We start from the raw sequence: 20166 nt of genomic DNA, 5'->3' as shown, positions 1-20166 counted from the left end.
GTTATTCTTTTTTATCATTAACTTAAAAAGGGCAAGGAATAAGGTCGCCTACTTTACCTAAACGGTTTCTACAGGTTCTCTGGTATCCTCCCACTGCTCAGGACCGCCTACACATTAATTGGACTTAAAATGCAGATGTGACGTCATCCTTTGATGTTGGCGTACCATTATTTCAAAAAAAGGTTTAGGCAATGTGCTAAGCATACTACTAATTGAAATTTTGGACCTGCGTGACGTATTTTATTGCAAAGCAAGTGCGAGTGTCTGTATTTTAAGTTGTTTACAGTTTAATGGTCTGGAGCTTAAGACGGTGCGTAGTATATCGTGTGGTTTCAGTATGCTACTTAATGTATCCCTCTAGACCATTAAGCGGCATTTACACGATACAACCAATCCATACAACCGTTGGATGTAACAGTTGCATCCGACCAACTCACCAGACAAATGGTCGGATAGACATCTTGTATTGATAGGATCAGTTCTATTCTCATCCGACCAATTTCTATCATACGCTGTATGACGTCATATCTGACATGGCAACCAGAAAAGATGTCGTCTTCTGTCGCTTCGAGTATTTTGACGTCCTCTAAAATTGATCTAAACCTATCCCCAACTGAATCAGCATGTGTATAGGAAGCACAGACTTTGTGGAACCTGCGGCATCAAAAATTCACGACGGGGAAGAGAAGGGTCGCCTTGAAGTCTGTTGCTACCATTTTATTCAGTTACTAAGAAGGAACAAATGTTGCCATACAACGGATAAAACTATTGTATCGTGTAAACGGTCGTCCAATATGTTGCATCCAACGGTTGTATGGATTTGTTGTATCATGTAAACACGGCTTTAAACCACACATAAGAACAAACGGTTGAAACAGTCTTCAAAAAAACAAGATAACTAGAAAGTTTTTAAATGAGCTTGCACTCTCTTCATTCAACCTCAATGGCTGTTACCTCCATGGCTAACCTTGGTAGGGATTGAGCTGTTATTGTTCCATTGGCACTGGCTTCAGACCAGAAATACTACATTAAATTGCAGACATGTTATTTAGTCTTAGCACAGTCATGCAGTATTAGATTGACATTTTATTTAGTCTCATTCATCCAGAAATACAACAGTACAACAGTAACAGCTCTTATCTTCACCAAGGGTGGGTAAGGTAATGGCAGATATTATATTAGATTGTTGACAGTCTGTTTCATCCATTAATACAACAGTAACAGTTCTATCTTTACCAAGGGTGGGTAATGTAATGGCAGATATAGGTGAAGGTCATGATAGATTTATGTGTAGGCTAATATGACATTATTTGTTTTAAATAATATAATATTGTATGACTAAAACTGTATTGAAATACATGTAATATTATTGCTGTGTTGGCTTTTGTGAATTACATCAATTATTTATGCTGATACATTTATCATCACAATCAAGACCGGAAATAAGGCCCCTCACAGATGTTGTCAGGCCTCTGTCACAGATATTGTGTGTCACAGATATTGTTAGGCCCCTGTCACAAATATTGTCAGACCCCTGTCACATACATTGTCCAGACAACGTTTCTCGTGAGCCCCAAATAATTTGGGTTACGGTATAATGGTTGACCACAGGTGCTAGCTGGTGCTGATGGGGCTACTTAGGGTTAATTGAGGCCTCTGCGACTGGTCCATTATTATGCAACATAGGCCCTACCTGTAGACTTAACGTTTACGTCTCCACTATGTACATAGATTGCGATCTTTATGGACATGCGCGGGCGACTATTGGTATAGATGGGGGTTAGGGGGTCCTCCCCCTGAATTTTTTGAAAACTAGACGCTCTAAAACGCACAATGTGGGTATTTTCAGCATCATTCTCTGGCAAACAATTCTAATCCCTGAGGCAGCAAATGATACGAAATCTAATCTAAAGACAAATCTTCAAGCCACCATTCACGATTTATTCTCTCATGTACACTACAAGAACTAGAAATATTTACACTACTAAGATTCCAGCTCCACCTCCATTCCCAGTAGTGTTCGAAGACTACGTAAAGTCTTTGAGAATGTGTATTCAATTGGATACACAAATGTACAGGCCTACAAATTTTTTAATTTATATAAACTAAAACAAGCCACACACACAGGTAAACATATCAATATTCAATTCCAATTGAAATAAATGTAACATTTTACTGTATTATTCATTGGTGATTAACAATCCGATGGCAAAGGCGAATTTTACCACGTTAAAATTCAAAAATGGCGACCACATTGAAATAATAACTTTTCGCTTTTTTTTAAAGTTAAATCTAGCTGTTTATATTGTTCCCATAGCTATTTTAATGATTCTGAGGAGTTTTTACCAATAACAAAATAGTACAGAGAGCAATTTTTTAAACGAAAAAAAAAACATTCAATATGTTTAATATATTTTAAACAGTACACTTATATCCACTCTGCCCGTTCCTTTTCCCTTTGTCTTCTTTCTGGACGGCCCATGACAGGTTTTAAAAAATGTCTTTTCCGATAAATTTCCTAAATTTCTAAACCATCTTCAAAACAGCAAAACATTTCACTTACTTGTAATAATAAGTACACGATTCTTGGCTCAGCTTACTGTACTCCAAAAAATAGAGGGTTCGAGTCTTAAATTTTAGATTTAATTGCCTATATTCCACAGGGAGAGATAGAAACCAGTCTTTAAAAATACGTTTATTTAGTATGGCAGCAAATCTAGCAATGAAGGGTTCCCCTGATATTCAAACTAAATCCTTTAGTTAGTATCATTAAGTATACCAGATAAAAACAAAATCTCAGTTATTCCTTAAAGGGGAAGACCGGCGATTTTCAACAAGGTTTCTATAAATCTTAAATATTTATTGATAAATAATGCCCTCTGTAAAACAAGCAAACAAGTTTTTGTAAGCGAGAAATTAATTCTTATTCAACCGGAAGTGACATAGTTGGTTCAGCACGCTCACTGGGCTCTATAGTAAGCATACAAATTTGGCACAAGTTTACTGCTGTATTGTGTTCACGCGTCGTCCCTTTGCCAAAAATCTGATCAAATGGGCTGTTTATTAGGATATTATAAACACGAATTGATGTTTTTTTAACTTTTAGTAAACAAAGCCCTCGAGTAAATTCTCTCATACTGAACTGTACGCTTTGCCCCAATTCACGCCACATGGCTAATTGTTTACATCACGTGGTTTGATTGACAGTTGCATGTGAGAGATGTTTCGTCTGCTTGAATGTTTCTGTGCGTGCTGAGTCTCCTGGCAGTGTTTTTATTTATTTCAAGGGACTTGTGGCACATATATATTCAAATAAATATATAAATTTCCAAAGTATGTCAACGTCAGACACCAACGTATTGGAATATAAAATATCTCTTCTATGGGTCTACAGTAATGCCGTATAGACATTCGAGCCCATGCAGCCATTCTCAAGAGGAAATGGAAGAAAAAAGGAAAAGCCGTTCACGTCGACATTATGTGCCAAAATGCACTATATAGTATATTATACGTCTCACATGCCCATAATTGTAATCTGTTTATGTTGAAAAACGCTGTCAGCAAGCACAATAACATAAAAGCAGACGAAATACATGTCACTTGCAAGCTGTCAATCAAACCACGTGATGTAAACAGTTAGCCATGTGGCGTGAATTGAGGCACAGCGTACTGTTCTATGGTGTTCTATTTCGGCCACGTCGCGCGTCGCGTGTCGCCTTTGAAAAAAGCGACGCGCGACGCAAACTTCGCGTCCCGCGTCGCCTTTAGAAAAAAGCGACGTCGGGTTTTGTGTCGCCTAAAAAAAGGCGACGCGTCGCCTTTCCTAATGCGCATGTACCGGGAGAATTCATTTGCAGTTTATTTGCCGTTTGGTATTTTATCTTCAATACATTGATTTATGCTGGACACAATTAAGGAACTATATCATGAATATCCTTTATATAACAAGACATTTCTATAATATCCAGATTATATATGTTATATTTTAAATCTCTGTTCTAAACTTAAAATTTTAAACTCTACTGTGAAAGAGTGACCCCGTGCAGATACAGTAATACACTATAGTTAAACAAACGATGAAAGGGTACTGATAACGATGTTGTAGGTGTGGTTTCCGTTATTTACATCAGTTGTTTTATAGGTTCTCAAGACAGAATTAATACGAGAATATTTTTATTGTGGATATCCTACGACGAATAGTTAACCTAGTCAAGCCCCCCCCCTCCCCCCGCCGCCATTGCATACTGGTATCCGCTTTGTTCAGTGTCTTCGCTCAGTTGCATTTTGGTGATCAAATAATTTTAAAATATCATCTTTTATACTTTTAACACCTTGTCTAAATAACTATTTATTAAATTTGTTATATTTATTTCCACGTCAACTCTCCGTTTGATCGAAAAACCCTATAATATGTCTTGGAAAAATCATTATTCTACCCCTCTAGTCGATGAAATATGTCCTGGTTTACACATGTTTAGGAGAAGTGAAGGGCGGTGATTTGTTATCTCAGCCTCCAAGGTGAGCACTTAGATAAATTGAGCCCCCCCCCCCCCACAAAGAAGAGTCGCCCCGGCGCCCCGGGCGTATGCCCTACTCAGTACCGCCCCCAACCTTGCTAATATATTCGTCTTCGGATATTCTCGTATTAATTCTGTGTGTAAAAATGTCAAGGAATGTTCACACTATAAGTTATACAACACTTAATGAGGATCTATAAAACAACGGATGTAAATAACGGAAACCTACAACATTATCAGTATATTGTCATCGTGTGTTTAACTATAATAGTGTGTGACTGTATCTACAGAGACCACGAGGTCACTCATTCACACCAGAGTTTACGATTTTAACCCTTGTCGGTGCACGTTGTGAGAATCACATAGCAGGTATATTCAAGGGGTCCATATGGACCCCAGTTAAAATTCAAAGTTTTTACGTACAGATATATTTGGATTAAAAGGCAGCGGTTTAGTTTTTATTTGCATTCATATTTGACAACTGAAAAACAACTAAATTATTATACAAAAACATTTTAGTGATATTTGGAAAAGATTTAATAATTATCACAAAATTGCTACTTTGTGTACTATGTGATAAAGAGGTTAAATGGCAATTCACGCTTGATACAACTCTACACTTTCTGAAATGTCAATAAAAGCCCTGGAATGATTTCAATTTAAAAAAATAAACAGTTAGCAAAACATCGGAAATAAGTGGTGGGGACACAGTATATCATGTCGTCACCACTAAAGATATTGGTGGGGACGCGTCCCGGTGTCCCCACCAGGATCTGCGCCCATGCTAATCCCCATCTTCATTATCTCAGTTGGAGCAGAAGTTGATGGCAGATACATAAAACAAGAACTTTTGTTGTCGTGGACTAGTGGAATTTAACGAAATGGAGGGTGGGGATATAAAAGTGGTATAGGATGTTCCATAAAGTACCGGTATACACAACATCCTTGTCAATGAATAGGCGTACATTAAATGAGGATTACCTACCCTCCGAATACATCATGAAGGCAGAGAATAAGACGGTGACGGACTAGCAGTGAAATTGACAGTTCAACAGTGGTGAATGGCATATGTAACTATCGCTCGAAAACTAAACATAGCTAGCTGTATTTTCCGCTGGTAGCATGTCTCTTCGGTTCGGAATTGATGATTGGGTGTAAATTAATACAGCGAGTAATAACTGAAATCGGAAGTAGAATTTGCTAAAATTGAAAGTGTCGGCACTGTATAAATTTCTGCTCTCTGGCCTGCGGACTAAATCATTTCCTGGGTTAAGCATTTTACAACAATCAAAATGGTTTAGCCTTTGGTGATTTTTGATATGACACTACAGTGGATAATATTCGCTGAAATTAGAATTTAAAATTATTTATTGGTTGATATTAACTTTTTTTGTAAATCATGTAAAAGGATTTAAAAGCCAAATTCTTAGAAGGCAAAATATAGCCTGCTGTTTTGAACTTTTACCCTTTGACCGTATGTATAATGATTAAAATAATGTATTTACCATGAACATGAACAGGCTTCTTTATTAACGTTGTAGTTTTCAGTTATGGCTTAAAAAGTAAAAAAAAAATAATTAATAATAGGATTTTAATGTTTTGCTTTCCCCGAAGATTGTTTGAATCTAATTTAGGAAATGGGGATACCAAATGGGCGAATGAAGATGGGCATTTAGTTTACGTAGCCTACTAGGAAGGACATTTTCCTACAGCCTATTCCTATTTCGATTTCCAACTGTCAATGTATACACGTAGGACATTGCAATCATTTTCGCAGAGGATTACGAAAAGCGAATATTCACTGATGATCAGTGTGTTTTGTTTTTATCTCAACCAAATGACTGTCAGTTGTGGTTTACCATGCCAGGCCCAGCTAGATCTATTTGATAAGGCCAACTCAAAATTTGGTGAAAGGTCACAAGATGTAAACAGGACTAGCTCTAATTCCAACCCTAGCCCTAACCTACTATCTCGCCCTTGACGAAGATTGAGCTGGCCTTAACAAATGAAATGGGGTTTAACGTCCTACTGTTCTGCTCCTATACTGGGTTAATGAAGACGGGCATACGCCATACAGTGTGCTATGAGGGAAATTTTGCCCGGGCAGCGGCACTATCGCCTACTCTTATATCGAATTCCAACTGTCAAGGGAGCTTTTACGTGCATTCCAATGTATACACGGGACCTAGGTTTTTCTTCTCATCCGAAGGACTAAACAGCTGTCCTTGTCAGGCCCTCCGTCCTGCATCACTGACAAGGGGGAACCACGCCGGAAAATCTGGATGAACTTTCTCGGCCAATGCAGGGATCGAACACCCGACCTCCAGGCTAGCGAGCCAGCGTCTTAACCACCTAGCCACCGTGGCTCCCCATGTAGTTAAAGACAACAAATGTCAGAACAAGGTTTTATTTAATGGATGATTAAAGCAATTCGAGTGTTAAAAAGATCGATAACCAAGGCAATATATAACATAGAGACTGGTAACCACAGCAATATATAACATTATAAAGATTGGTAAGTTTAAAGGGGCATCACTACAATTTTAAGTGGTTGGACAATAAAGTTACATCAGGGATTACCAATTATATTGTATGGGACAGACCTGTCAATCCATTGCTGAGATACAGGCGTTTTAATTTCTTATTTACAAGTCTTACGAACATTCCTCCATGTGTTTTACTGAATACCATATTAAAAATTACATTTATTTTTATGGTGGTTATGGTGCTAATGCCCCCATAAAACAGTATCCCAATGTTATTTATCCAATAAAACAAAAATGACTACAGTCAGCATTAAAACAAGTATCTACGTCTTTTTGTCTCTAACTTTTAGTAGGCGAACGTCATCGAAAAGCCGAAAACTCTTAACTTCAAAATCTGAATCACTGAAATACAAAATGAAATGAAATGTTGTTTAACGTGCCACTGTTCTGCTCTGCCTGGACTAATGAAGTCGGACATGAGCCATGCAGTGTGCTGTGACAGACATTTTACACGGACAGCGGCACTACTACCTACTCTTATATCGAATAACAAGTGTCAAGAGATCTTTTAAGTGCACACCAACGTGTATACGAGACTTCACTTGTCGTGCCACCCGAACGGCTAGACACAATCCTTGCACCAGGGGCAAGAGGAACCCTCATCTGAAACTCCTGAGGGACTTGCTCGGCCAATACCTAGACCCCTTGGTTAACGAGCCAGAGTCTTACTCACTGAGCTCCCGTGAAATGATGTCAAGCTATTCAAACCACGGGCCACGCTTTCCTAATCAATCTCCCAGGTGTCACCCAGGACATGTAAAGCTCAGACTTGAAAAGGTTTTCCTTGTGACATCCCTGTCAAGAGATAAGCGGCCTGACGTTTCGATCATCACGGCGCATTGTTCTAATAAACTATGACATTTCGAGACTATCATAAAACATTTTTTTTTAAACTTACATGTCCGTAAGACCCAGCTAAAACCAACGAGGTTAGTCAAAAGACCCAACTAAAACCCACGAGGTTAGACAAGAGGTACTACACCTTGAAAGGGATGATAGACCTTGAGATCTCGGGCGTATCGACTAGTCTGTGTCTAAAGTAAGGATGTTGTCTCATTTACAAAGGTATTAGAATAAAATGATCATTACTCCGACGTCACGATTCACAACACAAAGACACCGTCTGTTACGTCGGCATCAGCATTAGCTCTGATAATCGATTTCGTTTCTTAAGTGGGATGTAAACGTTATACAACTATGATAAGATATGCATTACCAAAGATTTATTTTCCCTTACAAAATTCTTAGAGTTATACCCTCGTATTCATTTGTAACATATGAAATAAAACTTATAAATAAATTGGTTGCACGTTGGCAAAATAGCATAAGACTAAATGCAAAATACCACTTCACTCCTTTTTCGTTTTACCGCCTTTTTAAACAGCTTTTTGTCAAACAATTAGACTGGTAAAAAACATCACAGACCAAATACACTCAATCAAAAGTCGAAAATATTGTGGAATGTAGTACCACACAGGAAGATAAGGGGGTCTGAGAAGAAATTGTGGTATTAGTCCGGCAGAACTATGGCTGAACCTGGAAATTGTATACAAAGTTTTTTTATGATTGATTTTAGAAGCCTAGGGTGTCCTCGCTCAGAATCTGCCAGGTGAACCTCGGTCACCCGTGAGCGTTTTGGGAAATTCAAGATGGCGTCGAAGACGGCCGCCACATCAAATAATCGCCTATGGCTCCCATAGTATTTATTCTAGGATGATAATTTTGGTGTCTAACTGTATGTTTCTGGGGCCATGGAATACACTGAAATCAATTATTATGTGGGGTGATTAAATAATAGTAGAATCAAACATGCCAGACAATATGGCCTTTTAACTAGTTAGCGGCGGTTGGGGGCGATTATTTCACCGAACCAAACTAGAGACAAATTATATCCAATTTAATACTTTAGTCGTGTTTCTGGCTGCAACCTATGACAGCACAAGCGCAAAATATTGTATATTCTAAGCCATCCCTAGTGCAGCTACAAGCACACGTACTACATTAGCTGTCACTCTTGCATCCACATCTGATGAGCCACGTGGAAGACTCCGAAGCAAGTTTACTGGTTGTAATGTTTTCAATTTAGTGTCCTTCTCCCAGCAATACAGTTCCCGGTCATATTCCGGCGAATTCCGATCTTCCAGTGAACGCTACTCAATAGCTTTGCGATGTCATATTTTTATGTTCGCTACAAATGCATTATTCGTTGGAGCTAGACTACATGGTTTAGGTGGGGATGGTGTCGATACATTTCCAGTTGACAAATTGACAAAAAGTCTGAAAAATGGGTGCCTGTGCACGTATAGGGCATATTCAAGAGTGCCTTTTCTTTCACATTGACAATATTTGAACTCAAATGTTTTCAACTATATTTATAGGTTTATTGACCCTATAACAGAAATAGTTGATTTCTTTATGTAATATTTAGTCTTTGAATTAATAAGGTTGCTTCTTTGTCAAAATTATCTCATAACCGTAATCATCTAGACCGAATCGACGGCTGACGCTGTTTATAAGCACGTCCAATTTGCTGTAGTAGATGTAGTAGATGTATTGTACTTGTGGCAGATTACCGGATGATGTTTAAGCATGAACTCTAGCTGTAATTATTATTAAGTTTTTGCATGTTTGTGACGCCAAACCTTTAACGCGCACGAAACCAGAAAATTGGCGATAATTCTTTCAATATTGAATCAATTTGCGATTCCAGATTTTACCATAACTTCGGTGTGGACCACGACATTGCTTTTCGTCAAATTCGCGAAACTGTTCTTTTTCCATTTCGCGTAGATCTCAGAAACTGAAAGAAGTTCTGAATACTGATGTTTTTCCATGTACGTTGTTCACAGTTAACACTTGTAAGTATTGCTAAAGTTGTGAGCAGCTCGGAAATGATGTAAATCTTTAACGTGCACGAAGACTCTGTAGAGACTTTAATCGGTATTCTTGTTTATGAAATCTTTGAATAACAGTCAGTCAGAAATTCAGTGTACGAAAAAAAGTGACTGAGAATTATCAACGTATAAAGCATACATATATAGAGAGCTTTTTTTTTCAAGGTGACAATTGTTGAACTAAGCGTGTTTTACTGTTAACCAAAATATGGGGCCGGTGATTCTAGAGTGAACATACTCTACATGACGAGATCACTTTACACCAATGAATAAAAAGCGCTCCGCTGCAGCTATTTATAAACGAAAAATATAGAAAAGAAAAACTGATGTTGAGTGCTAAAGACCATGGAAAATTATTTCATTTCTAATTACACTTTGAGTTTCAACCTAAGCTGGGGATCACGTGGCTAAGTGGGTAAGACGCTGGCTCGCTAGCCTGTAGGTCGGGTGTTCAATCCCCGCATTGGCCGAGAAAGTTCATCTAGATTTTCCGGCAAGGTTCGCCCTTGTCAGTGATGCAGAACGGAGGGCCTAACAAGGACAGCTGTCTAGTCCGTCGGATGAGACGAAAAAACCGAGGTCCCGTGTATACATTGGAATGCACGTAAAAGATCCCTTGGCAGTTGGAATTAGATTAAGTGTAGGCGATACTGCCGCTACCCGGGCAAAATTTCCCTCATAGCACACTGTATGACGTATGCCTGTCTTCATTAGCCCAGCATAGGAGCAGAACAGTAGGATGTTAAACCCCATTTCATTTCATTTCAACCTAAACTCTTATTAGGACTACAATTTTAACTTAATATCTATTACGATTCCAGTTTTGACCATAACTTCGGTGTGTCTTGATTACGACATTGAGTTTTAATGTCAACTCTAATTACGCTCTACTTCGATTTCGACGTAAACTCACATTACGCACAAAAAGGTTTAGACTTTGATCATTAAAGTGATATACCTTTCGATTCCGGTTTCGACCGCGACTTTTCGGCGTAGACTCTAATTGCGTCTTTGGTATCGAGCTTAACCTCGATTTCAAAATGTTGTCGAGAATACTATCTTGGGCTCACCGTGACGTTTTCGGTGTGGTGAAAGCCTTCAGTACTCCGTTGGAGTTGTAGTTATATTTGTATTAACATAGTGTAACCTATGATAAACAGTATATCTTATTACTACACACGATTCTACCTTTGATGTACAGTATATCATCATTGTATTAACACCATTCAACCTATGATGTACAATTTGATGTACAATAGTATTCACACCATTCATCATAACTATTCAAAAAAAGTAGGGGATATTTGATTTTGGGGGCATAATACTAAAATATGCAAATGACTACGAAAAAAGTCACTATAGAACCTAACAGAAGAAACATTTCCAGTTAAATGTGACGCCCAAACGCACCAATAGCTACCGCATGAAATGCAGGTGATGCTTGGGATCATCATGGGGGTCCAACCCAAGATTTGCACGACTCTGACTTTGAATGTTACAGTCATTGTGGCATTGAATTCCAGGGTGGAAACATAAGTTTAATTGTTTTAGTGACCAGAAAACAAATTTTGATATGCGTCGGCTTACCCAAAATGAAAGGTTACGTGCCCTTGGCATGCTACAGATCGGCACAACACAGGCGGTTGTGGCGCGGACGATGAATGTTTCTCAGTCTGTCATAAGCAGGCTATGGTCCAGATACCGTGATACACAATCTGTACAGGACAGACCACGCTCAGGTCGACCAAGGGCGACAACTCAAGCCCAGGATCGATTTATCCGTACCTTGGCCTTGAGAAATCGTGTCATCACAGCAAATCAGATCAGCGCTCGTCTTCAAACAGACACTGGTGTGAGAGTGAGTGGCCAGACGATTCGGAATCGACTGCATAGGGGTCACCTTCGCGCCCGACGTCCTCGCGTGATCCCTTGTTTGAGAGATCATCACATTCAGGCAAGACGTCGTTGGTGTAGGGATCGTCAAAACCGGGATAATCGACGCTGGAGCAATGTGATGTTTTCAGATGAGTCAAGGTTCACTGTTGATTTTTTGGACAGACGTAGGAGGGTGTGGCGTCGTCGAAACGAGCGCTTCCAAGACGTTAACGTCATCAGACATGATCGATTTGGGGGTGGTTCTGTTATGGTGTGGGGAGGCATCACTGTTGCTGGAAGAACGGCTTTACATGTTGTTGCAGGGCGTGTTACAGGCCAGTACTACCGGGACAACATCTTGGCAGTCCATGTTGTGCCGTTCGCACGACGTCATGGCCGCCGTTTCATCTTCCAGGATGACAACGCAAGATGTCACAGGGCCAGGATCGTTACAGGTTACCTCCAACAACAGAACATCACCACATTACCTTGGCCAGCACTGAGTCCCGACCTCTCCCCCATCGAGCATGTCTGGGACATGCTTGGACAGAGGTTACGTCAACGTCAACAACGTCCTGCCAATGTCCAAGAACTTGCTGCTGCGTTGCAACAGGAATGGGACAATCTGGACCAAAATGACCTTAGACGTCTCATTAGGAGTATGCCACGTCGGATCAATGCTTGTTTGGCAAACAGAGGAGGATTTACCCGTTACTGACTTGGTTGTGATGTTGTGGTAACTTTGCTGTTTGACCCCGGGTATCATTTTACCCTTATAATGGTCAGTCTGTGCCTTACTTAGTCTAACGATCATTTGGAATAAATCGATGAATGTGAACTTCATTTCATTTTGTCATTTGTTTCTTCGTCAGTTTCATTAGGTGACTTTAATAACACTTAAAAATCAAATATCCCCTACTTTTTTTGAATAGTATATGATGTATAGTATATAATCCTACACACCATTCAAACTTCAAAATTCTACACGGAAGTAATAATTAGCAACCACGTGAATCAGTCTTACTCTTAACTGGTTATCAAATTGGCCATAATGGATCACTATATGCACTGTCCACATAAACTGGGAAGTTAATTGAATGTGATATATAAATAAAAAACGGAAACTTGTCATACAATTTACACCATGAGAACTTTCTTGTTATATACCAACCGTTAAAGTAGAACACCCATCTTAGAAGATATTGATTATAATATCACATAATATGTCAATCGGTGGAGACCCAGAATGTGGGAGCCGAGGTGGTGTGTAGTCCCTCAAAGATATTTTAGTTTGCTATGCTGCCTTGCCATAGGCATACGGACCTTGTGCAACTGCACCCCCTCTCCCCTCCCAAGTGCGTGTGCAGGACAAATGAACCTTTCCCATGACGTTTTGCAGATCTTGTATTCAGATATATGAATATAACTTTATTGGTGCACGCCTTTAATAATTAATACAGAACATTATACAATCACGTGACTTTAGATTAAAATCACATTGAGAAAGCAGCAGCATAAACGAATGGACAAAGACGAACATTTATTGGAGTTATAATTATGTTAAATAGTTGCCCAATTTTTTGCCAAAGACACCTCTAAGGACTGCTGCACAGAACATTAAAAACTACACAAAAACATTTACTGACATTTGGTAAGTTTTATATTTCATTCAGGAAACTATATAGTATTACGCCAAAATTAAAGTATTTTTTGTAAAAATTTAAATTTCTGCTTGCATACCAAAATATGTTTCTAAAAAATTAAAACTTTGATGCCGTCTTCTTTTTTTTAATATTTTGATACCACAGAATGTTTAGAGTTTGCATTAATTAAAAGATAAGTGATTGAACTGACTGAAGCCTAATGCAGTCAAATTGAATTAACCAAAAGATGTTACTAAAAAAAAGAATAGTTAAATTAAACTAAAAAGTGGTTGAGTGTGACGGTCGCAGCAAAGGGACCAAGACTTTCTGGCGGCGTTTTCAATAGGGTTTAGCAGTTGCCGCGGGTAGTGCGAAACCGTGGAGAGTAAACCAAGTGGATCCGTTGTAAGACTCACCCGACGATTTTTACGATTTTGATCCTGTTTTGCTGTTAATAGTAGTTACAGTTCTATTCCCAATCTGTTTCACAGAGAATTACGAGTCTTCTCCAATATCTCTGTAAAAGATGACTGCCTTTAACACGTGCCGTAACAGCACGCGGCGTCAATCATTGGCTGAATGGCGCGTGCATTGTTTACATAAGACGTTACTGCTTCGTGCAGAATGCTGCCTTCTAGTCATTTTAATACCCATTTACACTAAATAGGAAATAATTTTGACCTACAAATACGTCAAACGTCTTTATTTATTTTTCTAATACATCAAAAAAATGTTTTAGAATTTAATTTGTCGGTGGAAAAAAGTTAATATTTGAGACTCATTAAGTCGCATTGATGTCATCCTTATCAGTTGGGGATCACGTGGCTAAGTGGGTAAGACGCTGGCTTGTTAGCCTGGGGGACGGGTGCTCGATCCCTGCATTGGCCGAGAAAGTTCATCCAGATTTTCCGGCGTGATTTCTCCTTGTCAGTGATGCAGGACGGAGGGCCTGACAAGGACAGCTGTCTAGTCGTTCGGATGGGACGAAAAACCGAGGTCCCGTGTACATATTGGCGTGCACGTAAAATATCCCTTGGCAGTTAGAATTCGATATAAGAGTAGGCCATAGCGGCGCTGCCCGGGCAAAATTTCCCTCATAGCACCCTGTATGGCGTATGCCCGTCTTCATTAGTCCAGTATAGGAGCAGAACAGTAGGACGTTATACCCCATTTCATTTCATTTTCCTTATCAGTGATTGTAGCGGCCTAGCGAATGTTCACTGCTGATCAGTGTGTTCTATTCCTTGTTATAATTAGAAGCATATTTGTGGGGTCTAGGGCGAAAGATCAAATTATCTTACCGTACTACTGATTATGACGGACATAAGTCATGCAAAGTGGGAAGCGTCTTAAGGGGGATAAGTGCCCTAGAATATTTTGCAGTTTTTAAAAAATCGATTTAATTCTATTTCCCACTAACAATTCATATTTCATTGGCGCCCCCTGGAAAGCTTTCTGAGAAACCATATATTTATCATTCGATGATCAATAAAAGTTTGGTGTCTCCATCGAGTCAGTATGGCATTAGAACCCTAATTCACATCGATGTACAGCGATTATGGGCGTACAGTATGTTGCCCACACTGATCAGGGGTGAATATTCGTTTGGTCGCTACAATCACTGATAAGGATGACATCAATGCGACTTAATGAGTCACAAATATTAACTTTTTTCCACCGACAAATTAAATTTTAAAACATTTTTGGGATGTATTAGAAAAAATAAATAAAGACGTTTGACGTATTTGCTATGGAAGACCAAATGGGACAATATTCATGATTCTTGTTTCTACATTCCAGTTTGAACATTTTTAGACACGAACGCAACATTCTAAACTAATGATTCTTGTTTCTACATTCTTATGTCAACATTTCATGCACAAAATCAACATTTTAAACAAAAGATTGACTTTATGTTTCATTTTCGGCGTATTATCGGTAACTTTTATATATCATTAAATATTAAAATTAAAAAATAATTTCTTAATTTTACACGACAAAGAAATCAATTCATTGGTTTCTGAAAGTATTTTAAAAAAAATCTGGAATTTGAACTCTTATGAAAATTTTTTCTACGTTTCAAAAAGTCTTGAAGTTAAAATCTCGAAATGAAAATGTCCAGAAAAATATAATGAATTATCAACATTATTACACCAGAGGGCGTTAGCGTATGTGTACACCTTTGATACAGACTATAGATTAGAAATCAAAAGTAGACTTTTCCACGAGTGGAAGTGGGCCCCTGTTGTGTTTACAGTAATTAACTGCATGAAACAGAAATTAAGCTCGAGATATAATAACAATACAAATAACTTCTATAATTTAAACAGCTAGAAAAATTAGGACAAAGGCCTTTCTTACATATTCGCTGTTATTTGTTTACTTTTTCATATGTTTACAAATAAGACCTACACGTGTTTCGAATATGGCAAAAATGGATGATAATGCTGTGTTTTAAATGGAATCTATTCACTGTTATTTATTTACTTTTTCATATTAACTATAACTATAGGATAGTGTTTGTAAATTAGACCTACGCGTGTTTCGAATGTGGCAAAAATGGATGATACTGTTGTGTTTCAAATGAAATCTATTATGAACGAAAGATTAAGCCAAGTTATTCATGCCATAAATAACTTTCGGTGCGATGATTATGGTTTAATTCCAGTTGTAGAAAATTTGATGGATATGATTAGTCGATTTTCATCTTTATCTTTGACCGCAGAGGAAACAAAATATATGAATGACATTATATTTCATTTAAATTCAGCTGTGAAACACAACATTATTAGTAAGCAGAAATTCGCCCGTCTATCCGTTATCACTCGTCACATCAGTCAGTTATATAGAGAGATGACTCGTGTTTCCCTTTGGCGTTCGTCACTTCCGATTCAGGAAACCTGTATTACTCAGCTATCGTAGCAATGATCTCTGTGTTAAAATTATATTTGGAATGTGTTTAACCAGCTCTAATGACTGGCACCAATATTGTCCTTTAAAATGACTAAAATGCAGCATTCTGCCCGAAGCAGTAACGTCTTATGTAAACAATGCACGCGCCATTCAGCCGATGATTGACGCCTCGTGCTGTGACGACACGTGTTAAAGGCAGTAATCTTTTACAGAGATATTAGAAGACTCGTAATTCTCTGTGAAACAGATTGTATGTTGCAATGCATCAATACCGTGCAATCAGTTTTTAGTAATAATCATGCTAAGATTAATCGGAATGATAAGCAATATGATTGGTCAATGCTTTATAAATAAGGCCTTTTGTGATACAATGTTTGTAATTAAAGTAGTATGTACAAACTTGGTGCAGCGGTTGGTGTCTTGACGGGGTTCATCACGCATACTCAACTAGAATCAATAGGTAAGCGTTTTCCGAAACACTGAGAAATCAAATTGCTTATCTCTGCTTTATAGCCCAACAAGGACACAAACAGTGTACGTAATAGGTTCTTAAGATGGGTGTCTTGAACAACACTTAATTAGAATGAGAGTAAACGTTTTCCAAAACATTGGGAAATTAAATTGCTCATTAGACCGAGTCAAGTCCTTCACCCACTGAACATTCACCCACCAAAAAATAAACATTAAACTAATTTATGGGGTCATCCTTTTATTTTGAGATTAAGACAGAAGACACCAGCGTAACTGTTGTCATAATCACAAGAATGATATCCAAGATGACAGCACTGGTAGTGGTCTGTGTGACAATTTCATCAATATTTGTATTGACTACACAAGGTAAGTATTAGTCTAGCAAAACACACTGTAGAATTTCTAGTGTAATAAAGTGCAATAATCATTTTTATTATGAAATGTTAACTAGTATATATTATTTGTACCCATTTTTATGAAATATGCAGTCCATGGTGTGAGTAGCAAATAATTTAAAACTCCCAGAATTTGCAGCTTACTTGTTTAAACTTGTGTCTTTTTACATATTCGTTCAGCTTAAGAGAGAGAGAGAGAGAGAGAGAGAGATGGGGTTTAACGTCCACTCGACACAAACTAGGTCATTTCGGGACTAACATATGGTTCAATTTTATTTCAATTATTCGCTTGCGCGTAGGGGTCTTTAGCAGTGGGAGGATACCGGGGGACCCGGAGAAAACCCACGAGGTTGGACAGGCGACTCTACTCCTTGTCACGTACAACCGGGGATTCGAAACCACGCCAGTTGACTCAATGACAGGCCGTATGATACAGCACGCACGTGCTAACGATTCGGCCATCCACCCCCCCCCCCCCCCGTTCAGCTTAAGATGTCAACTTTCAACATAGCGTCAAGTTAATGTTTCTAATTATCTAGAATGTATGGTAAGTTTTTTCGGCGGACTAGCATCCAGTTTATCTTTATAAACTGAGGGATATAAGCCATATTTTAAGTCATATAATGTAGGGACTGACATCAATATGAGGTACTCCAAGATCATAAAATCTGACTTTACCCCTTTTGTTTTAGAAGAGAAAAACCCTATAACAGTTAATGCTTCTTTCGGTCATATGTTAAATTCAACGATACTTTTAACTGTGCTTCCCTTACCTTCATGCATGGGGGCCCTATTCATACGGATTACCATTTATAACCTACAAATTTTAATAAGGCTTCCACGATCATATATGTCTGGAATATAGATATTGCACGCGCACCATACAACAAATACTAACAGCTTTAATTTGAAAGATACATCATCAAATCACACAGTTTTTACGCGGGAAAGTATCTTTAACTCTTTGTGGGTGAACGGAACATTTAAAATTAATTTAGCTTTTTGTTGGAGTACTTGATGATGTACGTCCCTAACTGATGGTCATTTTTAGAATAATAAAATGTGTGTGTATTCAGCTATATATAATCCGAATTAGTTAATTTAAACAGTCTAAATTATTATAAAGAAATATTAAACTGATAAAATTTGTCAGATAATAATTGATACTATTTATTTTGCAGGTGAAATAACTATAACCAGCGACCCGGAGACAATAGTATACAACAACTATTTTATATTAACGTGTCATATTGGTACCATAACTGATGAAGTTAAATGGATCTATAAAGGAATAACTATTTTCTCATGTACATCACCATATCGTGCTGGTCTGTGTTTTATACATACAACATCACCTTATCGTCTTTCTAAATTTGACGTCAATACAGCATCTGGTATAACCACAGTAAGGATATATTCTCGCAAGAACCAGTTAGAAGGGTTGTGGACATGTAAACACGGTAGAGACAGCTCTACGTACAATGTTAACCCTATTGATCCTGTTAACGGCAAGATTATTTTATAATATGACTATATTTAAATTAGAATTGACTATACAATATGACTATGTTTAAATTAGAATTGACTATATGAAATTTGCATTTGGAATTAGAGTCAATATGAATAGATTCAGAATCCGACAGATAATGTAATCAGTACATCCTTTACACAACAATTAAAAAAAAAGGAAAAAGATAAACAGGAAAAATTATTCATGATGGCTACGTTCATCCTTACACTATGTCCGTCTCTTAAATTTCGACTTTACTGGTTACCACAATCACTCATGCCTTTTAAATTGCTGCGAAAATTTGGGACATGTATATTTAGTTGCTATATTGTAAACCGTGTCCGTTGAACCACGAGGAATCGAGAAGCCTGGGTGGTGACCTACATCTTGTTTCCCAAACGAAATAAAATGAGTTTTAACGTTCTATGTATCTGCACCATCCGAGATAAGGAAATGAAATGAAATGAAATTGGGTTTTACTATTCTGCTCTGACTGGGTTAATGAAGACGGGTATACGCCATACAGTCTGCTATGGGGGGAATGTTGCTAGGAAAGCTTCGCTTCGGCTCCAAAACACTAGATTTTGCAGATATCATGATATATATAAGAGAAAGAAAAGCCGAATACCTCCAGAATCTTAGTGTTATTTTGTACCAAATGTAATGAGCGAGATGTCATAAATTTGTGTTTGCAATAACTATGCGAGACCCCATACAGTCTCACTTTAACCTATCGGTGGTTCTCGTCATTACGCTTTCGGATCACAGCCGCCTGTAACGTGGAAAATATTTTTAAAATAACATTAGTCCTAAGCTATATGACTAAGTGTAATGTCGAAAGTCTGTTGCGGCCATGTGGTCTGAATCCGATTTCTAATTCTAGGGCAAATAACTCGCCTGAAACCGATTCTCTTTCAGTCGATATAATGATACCAAGGTGAGAAACAGTTGGAATTAAATAATTGAGAAACGGATTGGAATTAAATAATTGGGATCAAAGTTCACTACTCAAGATTCCGTCGAGCAATGGCAATACTCATATATTTTCGCTAGGTAGACAATCAAGTCTAAGATGACGTTTCAATGTTATCCACGTGACCTTCTTCTGCCCCCATAAATGTCATCGAGCCCATACGCCGATGATCAGCCATTTAAGTTAGGCTATAGCCCTTGTATCTGTTGTTTGGTCCTTTATTTTCGCAATCTAAAGGGGAAATAAATAAAAATAATAATCTATAAATATCACTCATCAAACAATTGAAAATACAGATAATAGGCTGCCAGCTTCGAATTCTCAAATAAAAGATTTCCAAATTGCCGTATAACAAACACTTTGAAACACTCGCGAAATGGAAGGAGGTATGAGCTACTACAATAATCATCTCACTTTAAATGTCTAGAC

The 20166-nt window shown here is 38.1% G+C and overlaps 1 long non-coding RNA gene across 1 annotated transcript; it reads left to right on the top strand.

Moving 5' to 3' along the window:
* Positions 1 to 13344: 13344 nt before the first annotated feature.
* Positions 13345 to 18757, top strand: LOC126825016 (uncharacterized). The gene is made up of 3 exons (XR_007681758.2): positions 13345 to 13483; positions 17108 to 17225; positions 18436 to 18757. It is a non-coding gene; the product is annotated as an uncharacterized LOC126825016 (long non-coding RNA).
* Positions 18758 to 20166: the final 1409 nt, after the last annotated feature.

This window comes from Patella vulgata, chromosome 6 (genome assembly GCF_932274485.2).
Source record: "Patella vulgata chromosome 6, xgPatVulg1.2, whole genome shotgun sequence".
NCBI lineage: Eukaryota > Metazoa > Mollusca > Gastropoda > Patellidae > Patella > Patella vulgata.
Note: the sequence above shows the minus strand (reverse complement) of the source record. Positions and strands in the feature narration are given on the sequence as shown.